Below are 14,470 nucleotides of genomic sequence, written 5' to 3'. Positions count from 1 at the left end.
TAATTGCGATTAACAATTTAATTGTGTGTTTGGCCGTTGAACAGTGAAACATACGAAGCATTTTAGGCGTCGTAATCAAAAATTGCACAAGGCAGATGTGACACATAACTGAAATATACAATGACATGATTAACACATTTAAAGGGCAAGACCACTTTGGTAGAGGTTTGGGTTGTGTAGTTACCTTGCCATGATGTAACTCCAAAGGTGGGCAAGAAATACAAAATAATTGCTCCATTGATTAGAAATTGATAATTCAAAATATACTCCTCATTGACTTACAGTACATTGTACGGTAAAACAGCTCTCAAAGTCACTCTTTTAGCACGTAAACGAACGCAAACTAAGTTGATTCAGACAATATAGAACATCACCAAACCCAGTACTGTTTTTTTTTATATAAAAATGTCAACTTCCTGTTGATTTTGCCATTTTTAATAAGTAGAAAACCTGGACTGGATCCGCGGATCCGGATCCAGATCTTCAAATAGTAAAATCAACAGGAAGTTGACATTTTTATTTAAAAAAAAAAAACAGTACTGGGTTTGGTGATGCTCTATATTGTCTGAATCAGCTATGTTTGGGTTCATTTACGTGCTAAAAGAGTGACTTTGAGAGCTGTTTTACCGTACAATGTAAGTCAATGAGGAGCATATTTTGAATTATCAATTTCTAATCAATGGAGCAATTATTTTTTATTTCTTTCCCACCTTTGGAGTTACATCATGGCAAGGTAACACAACCCAAACCTCTACCAAAGTGGTCTTACCCTTTAAGAATATTTATACATGTAAAAATAGAAGAAATAGCTCATCTACAAGCTTACAACGCGTTTGTGACGCGTTGTAAGCTTGTAGATCTGCTATTTCTGCTATTTGTAACATTTGAAAATGTGTTTGAAAACGATTATGACAATTATGCAAAAATAATTGCGATTATCTCAAATAATTGCGATTAGACGATAATGTAATACTTGTGACAGGCCTACTAACACTCCCTGCTGACAGCTGCAGTGACATATATCACCGTCCCTGCCCGGCTTCCTTCCCCCGAACACGATTGTGTTCGTATAGACGCTCGACAAAGCCGGATGCACAACGGTGAGATTTGAACCCACATCCTCTACTGTGGTGGGCAGCCACTTTACCACTGTGCCACCCGAACTGGAGACATCAGAGACATCAGACTGGTAGACATGAGACCAATATGGGGCCAGGGGTGAAAAGTAATGCCTGATTTATACTAGGCACTTTTATCACGTTGTGTCACATAACCAAACATAGCCGATCTACAGTGCAAGATCACGAGTGTGAGCTTGTTCGATCGTGTGTTCAGTACACGACGCCGGCCCGCAACCGAGTATAACTCAGGGTTAACCCGTTCAATCCGGGAACGCATCTGTGTCATTTTAGATTTCTTTGGCTGTTCAAAAATAGCAGATATAAAAGCTCATAGCGTGGCACCAAGTGCCGCTTGTAGATCTGCTATTTTGGAGGAAAAAAATGTGCGCAAATCTTTAAATATAAATTTTTTTACTCAAATCTTTGCTTCTGGGGGTCGCTGGGACAAAACATTTTGAGATGGTGGGGTCCGCGGTTATGATTTTGGGTGGTCCGTGACATGAAAAAGTTTGAAAACGTTTTTAAACTGTTAGGATTTAGAAGACATTTGTAGAATCCCCAGAAGAAAAGATTTGAGTTAAACATGTCGAGCAAAAAATTTCACGATTTCTTTTTAAATTTAGATTTAGCACATGGTGCCGCGCTACGAGCTTGTAGATCTGCTATTTTTGAATAGCCTTAAGTGTAAAATAATGCTTATAGCTAAATCGAATCGAAAATGACACATAACATGCGTTCCCGGATTGAATGGGAATAAGCGGGGTTGACCGCATGACCGCGATGCCGTGGATTCGAGTCCAGCCCGAGGCTGTCCTGAAACTCAGGACGGATCAGGCTAACGACGGGAGAAATCAGGCATTATACTTCTCTCTCAGCACGATCTCATCTAAAAACCTAGCGTGATTCTGTCATCAACAGAATGCAGTGGTCACAGTAGCCAGCTGGATCGTAATCTCGCCGGTGTGAATAGATAGTATTATCTGTCAAAAAGAGAAGGAGCGTGACTAGGGAACAAGCCTTTTCCAGCACCCCTTGTTCAGAGAAAAACCTTTCATACAAAGTTTCGCAAACATTACAAACAGTCACAGAGAGATCACTGCTGGTACAGTGTGTTCTGCCCTGGAGTGTGTGAGTGTGTGCGTGCGTGCGTGCGTGCGTGCGTGCGTGCGTGCGTGCGTGCTAGCGCCCATACTGTTTCTTTTATTTTTATTGAAAACTAGCATCGGTCTTCATTTTCCTTGTAATATTTAAGAAAATTTATCTAATCCATAGATCTAATTTAAATACATCGTTGCTGTCGGGCAGAAACCAGCTAACTAAATGTTTCTGCTTTTGCATTTTTTTCCATGAATCAGTGCTATTGAACACCCTTTACGTCTGTGTGTTGATTAAAATAATATTTTGAAACAATGAAAATAATTAAAAAGTGCTTCTGACAAAACCTCCAGTGGATCCTCAAACTTTCTGCTAAACCAGCTAACTCCACCAAAGGGGGGTGGAGTTAGCTGGTTTTGCTGACTCCAACCTCCACCCCCTTTTGACCTCCAACCTCGTTGTGAGCTTGGAGGTCCATTCAGCTGTTCTTATCAATGATGAACAAAACCTCCTAACTTTTTGTCTGTTTTTGGGCGGTGAAACCGCCCCTATAAGTGAGATTTGGAAAAATGTACATTTTCCTGCGCTGTGATCTGGGCCCAGGAAATTTGTACAATTATCCTGCGCTGTGATTGGCCAATCACAGTCTATTCAGGACTGTGATTGGCCAGTGTCACATGACACATGTGCATAGCCCTATATAAGAAACCATAACTTGAAAAAAACCATAAATTGGTTTTTTTCAAGTTATGGTTTCGTCCATCATAAAGAGTGTTTCAATAAATGTATTTATTTTTGGGCGGTGAAACCGCCCCTATAAGTGAGATTTGGAAAAATGTACAAATATCTTGGGCAGTGAAACCGGCCCTAAAAGTGAGGTTTGGAAATTTGTACAATTATCCTGCGCTGTGATTGGCCAATCACAATCTATTCAGGACTGTGATTGGCCAGTGTCACATGACACATGTGCATAGCCCTATATAAGCAACCATAACTTTACAAAAACCATAAATTTGTTTTTGTAAAGTTATGGTTTCGTCCATCATAAAGAGTGTTTCAATAAATGTATTTATTTTTTGTACATGATTGGTTGGCTCCATTCAGTATTGTGATTAGCTAGCAAGACACCGCCCACTTCACACAGGGTGTGATTTTTTTTTTATATTGGAGAGCTGGTTTCTGCCCGACAGCAGAGATATAACACATAGCCTACCCTAACCCTGATTTCATTATTTAGTATTGAGCAGCTGTCTTATTTACCCCTTCAAAACCACCCTAATATTTTCGAGAATAATTCATTTGTATTTATTGAAGCTAAAAGCTGCATATTGCACCACAGTTGGTGCAATAGTCTGATTTATACTGCCAAGAGCCACTTAGACATACGTAGTATGACAGTGTCGCTTGCCAAAAACAGAACAAGCTACAAGCTGTCACTGTCACGGCAGGGCAGGGCAACCGTTGCTGAATGCCTGGGAAACATAAAGTCCCTGGTTCGATTTCCAGCCCCGGCAATGTTTCGAGGTGTCCCTGAGCAAGACACTTGACCCATAACTGTGCTCAAGTCTGACACACTTGAGCAGCAATCAGCTGGTGTGCAGCGATGTCACACACCTTGTAGATCTGATATTTTTCGGCTTCAAGCTTACGGTTAGAAAATTCCAAAAATATTTCAAAATGGCATTCATATAATAGTCGTCCTAAACTGTTGATGTCCTCAGAAGTATAGTAATACAAACATGTGTGTGTGGTACAGGTAGGTGGTGTTGCATTGTGGGGCGTGTAGTTCATGTGTGGGGGTAAAGCCAGCTGGAGGTTTGAAGAGCTGCTCTGGCTAATCTGATCATCTGTGGCCTGCTGACACATGAAACCTCTAATCCACACACACACACACACACACACACACACACACACACACACACACACACACACACACACACACACACACACACACACACACACACACACACACACACACACACACACACACACACACACACACACACACACACTCTGCTGACAGGTGAGTCATGTCTCATTTACAGCTGCTTGCGCATTGTGTCGAAAACAGCAGATCTACAAGCTGACAATGGGTCGCAATGCGACACAGTGCGGCGCATTGTGAGCTTGTATATCTGCAATTTCCGATGCGCGACACCGGCACCCCGTTGTGGCGCGTTGTGCACCGCGTGTTCCCAGCCACGCGTTGACCTCGTAGAGTTAAAAATAATAGAGAGGGCACCGGAAATCCCCTCCCATCCACTTGCATTGAGTTGCTCACCCAGCGCATAGTCCGAAATCACCCCTTCTTTCGGGTTGTGAAATGTGATGGGCGGGGCCTATATGAGGCTTCTGTGACACGTTTTGCGTCACCTCCATGACGCAAAGTGTGCGCAAGCTCGTGCGCAAACTCGTGAGTCGAGCCCATTGGTCAAAACCGTTTTCGCTCGTTCATGTACAGTGGCCCCAGGCCGTTTTGATTTGCAGAACCTATGAATGGCCAGCATGTCCAATGCGCTACAACGCAACCTCTGGGTTCTGGGGGCTTAGTTGACCCCCACTTTCGCACCCATTTGGCTTGTAGTTTTCTTTCAGTGACCCAAAACTGCAACGCAAGTCAAACAAGCTACACACCAGAAACAGCCCGGCAAGTCATCATGGGAAATGGATGCATCTGAAGTCTCAGCTTGCGTTTCAGAAGCGTGAATAGTGAAGGTTAAGAGAGACATTGGTCTGCATACAGACAGAGAAATTACAGTCCCGGACCCCCTGTTGAAGACCCCTGGCCTTAAGGATCCCAAACCCTTACTGGTTCTCCATCCACTCAACCACAGCCTATACCGAAACGTTATCCTATCTGTAATTTCATAAGCTACTGTATCTTGTGAAAGCTTTCCCCCGTGATAACAGACCACAAGTTGAAACGACTCGACGTTTTCCTGAATAACTGCTTGGAACGGCTTGTTGTTCTGAACACGTCTCCGATTTGCTGCCAAAGAAAGATAACTAAAGACTTCACTGTTGTTACAGCGGCCTCAGAGATTAGGAAAAATCCCTCCACAAACAAAGACAGTATCCCATACAGCACGTTTAGCACAATAGAGTTTGTTTTTTTATTTAACTTAAGAAAAAGTATCAGTTTGGCCCGGGCCGCTGGCGTAGCGGTCCGGGCACCTAGGCTAGGTGCCCGGACCGGGCACCTAGCGGGTTCGAGTCCCGACGGCCTTTGCTGCATCTCCATCTCTCTCTCCATTTCCTGTCAGCTACCAACTGTCCTATCAATGACATGAAAGCCAAAAAATAAATAAAATAAGTATCAGTACCACAATGTAGAAATACACGTTACAAGTAAAAGTTCTACATTCTGAATGGGGGGGGGGGTAGTGTATAGCATCAAAAAACCTATTTGAAGACTATAAGCCTACTTTATACTTGTGGATATTGGACATTTGCCAATCTACAAGCTCACAATGTGTAGCATGATGAGTAGTGACGCATTGTGAGCTTGTAGAAGTGAAACAAGCAGGGTGGGAGGGGAGAGAATGAAATGAAGAAGCACTAGTCTACGCTTTCTTTCTTTCTTTCTCCGGGTGCCTTTCGGAGCCTTATCGACGCGGTGTCTGTGCATCTCGTGGAGTGATGTAAATCCTTTTCACAGATAATGAAAGCTAATGAGAAGCGGGGGGAGGGGGCGGGGGTGAGATCTGTTCATCAAATCCTTTTTTAAACACACTCAGCAGGGAGCCTTCCACGGTTGCCGAAAATAGCCGATCCGCAAGCTCACAACGCGGCGCGCCTGCGGCGCGTTGTGAGCTTGCGGATCGGCTATTTTCGGCACGCCACAAAGTATAAATCAGGCTTTATTGTGAATACTATGGTTCAACCTACAGAGCACTACAGGGGATCATGTACATCTTATCCTAGTCCATAGTGCTCACCCGGTATCATCAGTTGTTGTTTTTTTAGGAGAGGGGGCGGGATTAATGGACTGTGACATCAATGTCCACGGCACTTTTTAAAGCCTAATTATAAGAAAACCAAAAATAAATAAATAAATAGAAATTTGATGTCATGAAACCTTTGAGGTACCACGTGTTGTGTTGTTGGTCGCGATGGTGCCCGCCTCTGAGGGCCCGGTCTCCTGCCGCGCCCACGGGCACTGCAGGCGTACAGGGCCACAAACAACGGATCTCCTGAGATGTCAACGCTCGCGCTTAAGAGAGAGTGACTAATAATGTTCATGGGAGATTTATACAGTACTGTGTTTCCAGTATCCGATTTGTGACCCATCCAGATTGAAGTCACACGTTTTTATGTTAGTCTGAACAGAATAAAAACACACACGGAAACTGATCTTTGCAAATCAGATTTGAATCACATTCCTTGGCCTTGTTCAGACCGCATGAAACCAATCCGACTCCAATCTGGAATTCTGGATCGGAAATCTAATTTGGGCTTAAAGCTGTATTATGTATTACTTTTTTCTTTTTTTTTTTGAATAAAAAAAAATGTTGTCCAATCAATATGGTAGAGTATGTTAATACTCTCCTATAATTCGACAAAGCTCTGTCTGTCAAAATCTCTTCTGCCCGGTTCTCCTCAGCTGGAGCAATTGTTCTGAATTTACACGCAGCCATTGACCAATACCATTTGCCCGGAACACCAAAGCCTGTTTTTCGCTTTCCCCAAATGTAAGCTGTTTATTAGCGTTTTTGTGTTCGCTGGCTCCCGGGTTGCCAAATCATGTGCGCATATCCCCCCACGGGTATGGTCTAGTACAATATAACTTATACAATTAGGGTGGTTGTATTTGGTCTCCCTGCTCTTCTAATGAGACTCTTCTATTCTATCCTGTGTCTTAGTTTGACACCATCCTGTTTCTGGTTTGACATGAATTTTGACCTGAAGGTCAAAATTCCCAGAGCAAGCAGGCAGGCTCTATTAGGTCACTGGTAAAAAATGTCAGCACTTGAGCAGGAGACCCCGGTTCAAATCCGGGGTAGAACAGTAAAGTTACATAGTGCAGCTAAAACCGGGAAAGTGTCATTTTAGATTTTTGTGTTGGCTATTAAAAAAAAAGCAGATGTACAAGCTCACAACGCGTCACTTCGTACCGCGCTGCGAGCTTGTAAATATGCTATTTTAGATTTTGAAGTGTGAGAACTACTGGTTTAGAAGGCATTTTGTAGAATCTGCCTATTAACTTCAATTAGTCAAATATTGGATTATTGGCTAAACAAAAAATCTATGCATTCAAGGCTTCGTGGGGTGAGTTAGTGATACACATATATATATATATATATATATATATATATATATATATACTTCACCCAAAAAAAATAAAAATAATAATTTATATATATATATATATATATATATATATATATATATATATATATATATATATATATATATATATATATATATATATATATATATATTATTATTTTTATTTTTTTTGGGTGAAGTATTCCTTTAATGGGTTAAGATCGGTCTCATTAACTTCAATTAGTCAAAATATTGGATTATTGGCTAAACAAAAAAAATTGCACTTAAGTACAGTACTTGAGTAAATGTACTTACTTTACACCACTGTCTCTCTCTCCCTCGCTTTCTCTCTCTCTAAATATCACAGGTTCCGGTAAACAAAACGACGGCCTCCCCCCCCCCCCCCCCCCCCCCCCACCAATCATGTGTGCATTTCCTCGGTTAGCCCTGGCTAAGGTTTCACGGGGGGTGAATGAGGCCAGTGCAGGAGAGTGGCTGCTGGGCTGTTAGCGGACGGGGGACGGGGACGGGGACGGGGGGGTTCAAAGCCTTTACGATGCAAAAAATACACAAATGGAAGAGGAGGAGGAGGATCACTTTACAATCTATAACCCATTCAAGCCGGGAACGCGCCCACGTTCATTTGTTTTATTTGAACCACTGTAACCGTAGTTTTATACTTTTGGCTATAGAAAAGTAGCAGATATACAAGCAACCATTTTTTTTTTAAATCTTGAACATTTTGTGCAAATCTTTGAATATATATTTTCTAACTCAAATCTTAACTCAAATCTTTGAATATATATGTTTTTTAACTCAAATCATAGAATATATATATTTTTAACTCAAATCTTAACTCAAATGTGTGCTTCCTGGAACATAATATTTTACAAATATTCGCTTTAAAATATATATGTATATTCAAGGATTTGCACACATTTTCAAATGTTTTCTAAGAATAGCAGATCTAAGTGATGAGCTTGTATATCTGCTATTTTTGAATAGCCAACAAAATCTTAAAATGACACAGATGCGTTCCCGGATTAAATGGGATAAAGAGGGCAGGCTGCTTCAAGTCATGTCAACTCTCCCTGACCGTTTAATACGCTGATTCTCGACGTGCGGTTCGGTTCGGTTCATATGGTTGAGCGGTGTCTCCCAGGGCTCTAAGCTAGTGTATTTTCTGCTTTCTGTTATTGTGCGGAAAGCTTTCACAGAAAATAGACGTTGCAACGCAGCGCGTTGATCTGCTATGAAACAATTTGGGATAATAAACAAAAACAAAAAAAGCTAAATTGTTCTCTTATGAGGTCTCTACAAAATATTTTCAGATGTTACTGATTTCACATATTTAAAAGGCAAGACTTTGGAGCATTCATAAACCATGAAATACAAATCGAAATGGTTCCCAGATCAGATTATTTTTTTTTAATGTATAAAAAACGAAACCAAAAATCTATCATCAAACAAAGCTTGGTTGAAATTTGTTTTTTGTTTATATATATCTTTATCACTCACGCAGTTGCGTTCAGTTATCGCACCATTCTTCCATTATATTCAAACAAAATATTAAACAAGTCATATTCTGTATAATGCACCAAAGTTAGTGCAATAGTCTGATTCTGTATAATGCACCAATGTTAGTGCAATAGTCTGATTCTGTATAATGCACCAAAGTTAGTGCAATAGTCTGATTCTGTATAATGCACCAAAGTTAGGGCAATAGTCTGATTCTGTATAATGCACCAAAGTTAGGGCAATAGTCTGATTCTGTATAATGCACCAAAGTTAGTGCAATCGTCTGATTCTGTATAATGCACCAAAGTTAGGGCAATAGTCTGATTCTGTATAATGCACCAAAGTTAGTGCAATCGTCTGATTCTGTATAATGCACCAAAGTTAGGGCAATAGTCTGATTCTGTATAATGCACCAAAGTTAGTGCAATCGTCTGATTCTGTATAATGCACCAAAGTTAGTGCAATAGTCTGATTCTGTATAATGCACCAAAGTTAGGGCAATAGTCTGATTCTGTATAATGCACCAAAGTTAGGGCAATAGTCTGATTCTGTATAATGCACCAAAGTTAGTGCAATAGTCTGATTCTGTATAATGCACCAAAGTTAGGGCAATAGTCTGATTCTGTATAATGCACCAAAGTTAGTGCAATCGTCTGATTCTGTATAATGCACCAAAGTTGGTGCAATAGTCTTCTATATAATGCATCCAAGTTGATGCAACAGTCTTCTGTATAATGCACCAAAGTTGGTGCAATAGTCTGATTCTGTTTAATGCACCACCGGTGGTGCAATAGTGTGATTTTGTACTCTGCCTGCCAAGCCACTTAGCCAGGCCCTAAAGCTTGATTTATGCCTAGGCTAGAATGACAGTGAGCGTCACTTGCCAAAATGAACAGATCTACAAGCTGCAAGCTGTCACAGTCACAGAGTTCTCACATTTCTTTTACTTCCTTTTTTCAGACGGGTACGTCTTATTTCTACGATCATGACCTACGCTATCGGTTTCATTTGTCACATCACACTTTACCAGTGGTGTAAAGTACTGCACTTATGTACACTTTGTGTTTTTACTTAACTGGAGTATTTCCAATTGTCAGTACTTACTTCTACTCCACTGAATCTCAGAGGCAAATATTGTACTTTCACTCCACTACAATGATTTGAAAACTTTAGTTACTAGTTACTTTGCAGATATAAATTATGATATTATAAGACATACATTAACCACTTCAGCCCTATTTTATACCTAGGCTATTTGAAAATGGCCGATCTACAAGCTCACAACGTGTCGCATCGCGAAGCGTTGTGAGCTACACTATTTTTGTACTTTTACTCAAGTACAGTTTGAACACAGGCCTTTTACTTGTAACGGAGTATTTTTATATTGCGGTATTGCTACTTCTACTTAAGTAAAAAAATTATCTTCCACCACTGGCGTGCACAGTAGAGTGATAGCAAAGGGACATAGATAGAAGACAGATTAAACAGAACAAACAAAGATATCTACATAACACAAAGATAGCGGAATACATAATGCGTGTGTGTGTCTGTGTGTGTGTGTGTGTGTGTGTGTGTGTGTGTGTGTGTGTGTGTGTGTGTGTGTGTGTGTGTGTGTGTGTGTGTGTGTGTGTGTGTGTGTGCCTCAACCTTGGCCAATAAACGGTTTCAGATTGCGATTCCTTCAGAGAAACGTGGCTCATCCTGTCGTGGCCGTTTTAACCCATTAAGACCAAATCTTTTAATATATATATATATATATATTTTTTAAAGCGAACATTAGTAATCTTTGCTTCTGGGGGTCCCTGGAACAAAACATTTTGAGATTGGGGTCCACAGCAAAATACGTATCTAAAAATGGTTTCTAAATCCTAACAGTATGTTGCTAGATCAGTGGTGCTCCAAACTTTTCCATCCCCAAAATTTGATTTATTTGAATATTAAAAAAATAGCCAAAGAAATCTAAAAAATGACACAGATTATTTCCCAGTCTATTATGGGTTAATGCCCTGCCCCCCTCACACAATCGCCCCGAACCCCCCTCCTCCCCTCTGCCCACCACACCGGTCGGAGCCCAGGCGGCGGTGGTGCGCGGCTTTCCAATTAGCATCCCCACCTGTCGCCGCGGGTCACTGGTGTGCAAGGCATCTGCTGGCCGCCAAATTGGCCATCTCACTTTCGTCCCTGAACTCTGCGTGGCCTATAGCGTTGGCCCCTCCCCCCATATATACGCGCTCACTCACTCACACACACACACACACACCACACACACACACACACACACACACACACACACACACACGTTTGTATTACTATAGCTGAGAGGACGTAAAGATTTTAGGGATTGAAAATAGCGGAAAAATAGCTGAGGCACAGCATATGCTTCAGCCCCCCCCCCCACACACATTTGTATTACTATATATACACTATACAGATTTTAGGATGGCATTGAAAAAAGACTTGTAGATGTCTGCGCACAGACAACTACTGTAACTATAAAATAGGGAAAACTCTAAACCCTACATCCCCAACCTCTGAATATGTAATTCTAACCCTATAACTCCAACCTGAATCTGTTCCTCATTTTTCGAACTATACACAAATACTTTATTAACGATAAAGCAATCATTGGTCTAGGGAGGGCCAGGAAAATGGTCCCCACAATGTGTCTATTTCTCAAATTATACTATATACTTGAGGGGACATTTGGCCCTCACAAGCATAGTAAAACAAGTGTACACACACACACACACACACACACACACACACACACACAGGGCATGACAGGATCTGCAGCTTTCACCGATCCTGACCTCTCTAAGGCATTGTCAGTGTGAATAGGGATCGGGGGGGGGGCTGATACAAATCATAACTGTGACCGGAGTTAGGGATTGAGAAACCGTCCCCCCTTTTGATACCACCCATCAGTGTCATTGTGGAATCGCCCAACGCCGTTCGCCGATCAAAAAAATGCATCACTAAAATCGCTGTTGCTCAAGCCTGTGTTTGTGCAAGTGGGACCCCAAATGTCTTTGGCTATTCAAAAATAGCAGATATACAAGCTCACAAGACTTGTCGATCTGCAATTTTCTACAAAATACTGACGCAGGGGTTTTAACACATCGTGTGCCAGAGGTTTATTAAAATAGGGTACATCCAGTGCCAGCATATCTTCCATCCACTTACGCTGATACGTTTCGTGCTGTAGAAGCCCCGACGCGGATGTGCATGTAAACAAAGCCTGCGTGCGAGACGGCGGAGGGTCCCGACTAACGCCTGGAACAATAATATTTCTAACGCGATCCTCCATTGCAGAGTTTTTTTACATGGATCCACATCCGGCCTCTCCTTCTTAGAGACTCCTTGGATGATCCCAAAGTTTTGTTAGAGCGCCCCACGTGGGAAAAATATATCTAAAAAGAAATGGGCCAAAAACGGTCCGGACCGTTTATGGCCCATAACGCATAGCTTCTCAAAAACGGTCCGCACAATGTGTTAAGTGGTTAATGGGTTAAAATAAACATGCTCTGAAAATGCACATGGCCCACCCATGTGACCACTTAACAACTTCACCTAACTCGTCAGATGGGTGGGCCGCGAACGCACAGAATAAGGCTGTCCCTAAATGACTTTAAAATGTTTGGATTCATTGGAATGAAAAATAGTTTTCTTCTTGAGTTGTCAACGTGCAAAGCGAGGTTCGATTCTGTCAGGAAAACATTTGACGCGAGTTGCGTGCCAAAAAAAGATCGTTTACAAAAGTGGTTCTCAAGCCTTTTCATGCCAAGGACCCCTAAATTAATGTACTTGGTTGTGGACCCCCATCTGAAAAGGTTTTGTGCCAGGGACCCCCAGAAGAGAAGATTTGTGTTAAAGTAATTACAAATTATTTAAAAAAAAAATCAAAACATTTAAAAAATATCAGATATACAAGCTCACAGCGCGGCACGATTGACGCGCTGTGAGCTTGTATATCTGATATTTTTCAATAGCCAACATGATTGTGATTCTATATTAACCGCTTTTGCTGGGTACCCCCTGTTCCACCCCGATGGACCACTGGACCCCACTTCGAGATCCACTGGATTACAAGATAACTCCATTGAACGTGCTTTTCAACCAAACAAACAGGGTTCGCCCTTGACGTGGCATTGAATTTGAAAGCGCTTACTTACCGGCCAACTATGCCAAAAACATTCTGTGTGACGGTATGCGGTGGAGCGCCGTCAACACATAAACTGATACAGTGCTTCAAGAATCTCTGGCTCCGGCTGGCCAGGCTTTCATCCAGACCACTAGTGTGTGAAATGGTGCCAGTTGTTAGGCATGCCAGCCATTGGGCGCTGGAGTGCGATACGGACGGTACCAATCAAAATTGATTATTATTTTGTGTTATGATTGGATGTGATATTTCAATCACCATTGCCATCACCACCCTCTCCTTTCACCAGTGGTGGAAGAAGAACTCATATTTAAATCACTTAGGTAAAAGTACCAAAACCACCAGATAGAAATACCAAGGACCCCAACGGAAACAAGTCCGCAAGGACTTTTTTGGACGGACCTTTTAGTCAAAAGTATTATTAATGCAATTGTGATGTATTACATTATTTTTGCCTAATAACATGTTCAATCAATCAATCAATCAATCAAATACTCTGTTACAAGTGAAAGTCCGGTATTTCAAATTGTATTGAGTAAAAGTATTGTCATCAAAGTACACTTAAAGTACAATATTTGCCTCTGAAAATGTGTGCAAATCTTTGAATATGTACTGTATATATTTTAAAGCGAACATTTTTAACTCAAATGTTTGCTTCTGGGGGTCCTTGGCATGATACAGTTTGAGAACCACTGAGGTATATGTCATACATTTATGTTTAAACACAATGTCCTCTATGTCATCGCATGCCGACGCGTCGTTGCATGAAAAGGTCACGTCGGGTTGAGGTTCAATAATAGTCCCTGGCCAATGAACACGGACAGACGGACGTGCGGGGGGTGGGGCTGTCTTTCCGTCAACACATAAATAAATTAATAAATAAAGGTTTACAAGGACCCCCCCTAAAGGTTGCATCGCTCTTGGCTCGTTATTGTACAGCCAATTAGGAAGACCTCTGGGCCGTTATAAGGACAGACCCCCCCCCCGGGAGCCAGCTGTGTCTGTCTGACATCAAGGTGCTTGTTCCTCCATTTCATTCAAAGGCAACGTATCCGGGTCACTACGCAACCTTTTTTTTTTTTTTTAACTACGTGACCTTTTTAACCCATTAAGACCGGGAAAGCTAACCTGACTCTGCCAGATGGGGGCGGTATTGAGTAACCACGTTCCGCAATAACCTGTGAAACAAATGTGTGACGCAAGCTTCTTGGATCTGGCAGCGTCAGGTTACGGGAAAGCATCTGTCACTTTAGATTTTAACCACTTTATCCATTATCTTATACTTTGGGCTATTCAAAAATAGCCCAAA

The 14,470-nt window shown here is 41.6% G+C and overlaps 1 protein-coding gene across 11 annotated transcripts in view; it reads right to left on the bottom strand.

The window, feature by feature from the left end:
* LOC308080381 (muscleblind-like protein 2a) overlaps positions 1-14,470 on the bottom strand; it is a 153,054-nt gene that overhangs the window by 66,647 nt on the left and 71,937 nt on the right. The gene's annotated exons all lie outside the window — the stretch shown is intronic.

This window comes from Gymnoscopelus braueri, assembly GCF_963280865.1.
Source record: "Gymnoscopelus braueri genome assembly, chromosome: 24".
Lineage (NCBI taxonomy): Eukaryota > Metazoa > Chordata > Actinopteri > Myctophiformes > Myctophidae > Gymnoscopelus > Gymnoscopelus braueri.
The sequence above is the reverse complement of the archived record's forward strand: the minus strand, read 5'-3'. Positions and strand labels throughout refer to the sequence as shown.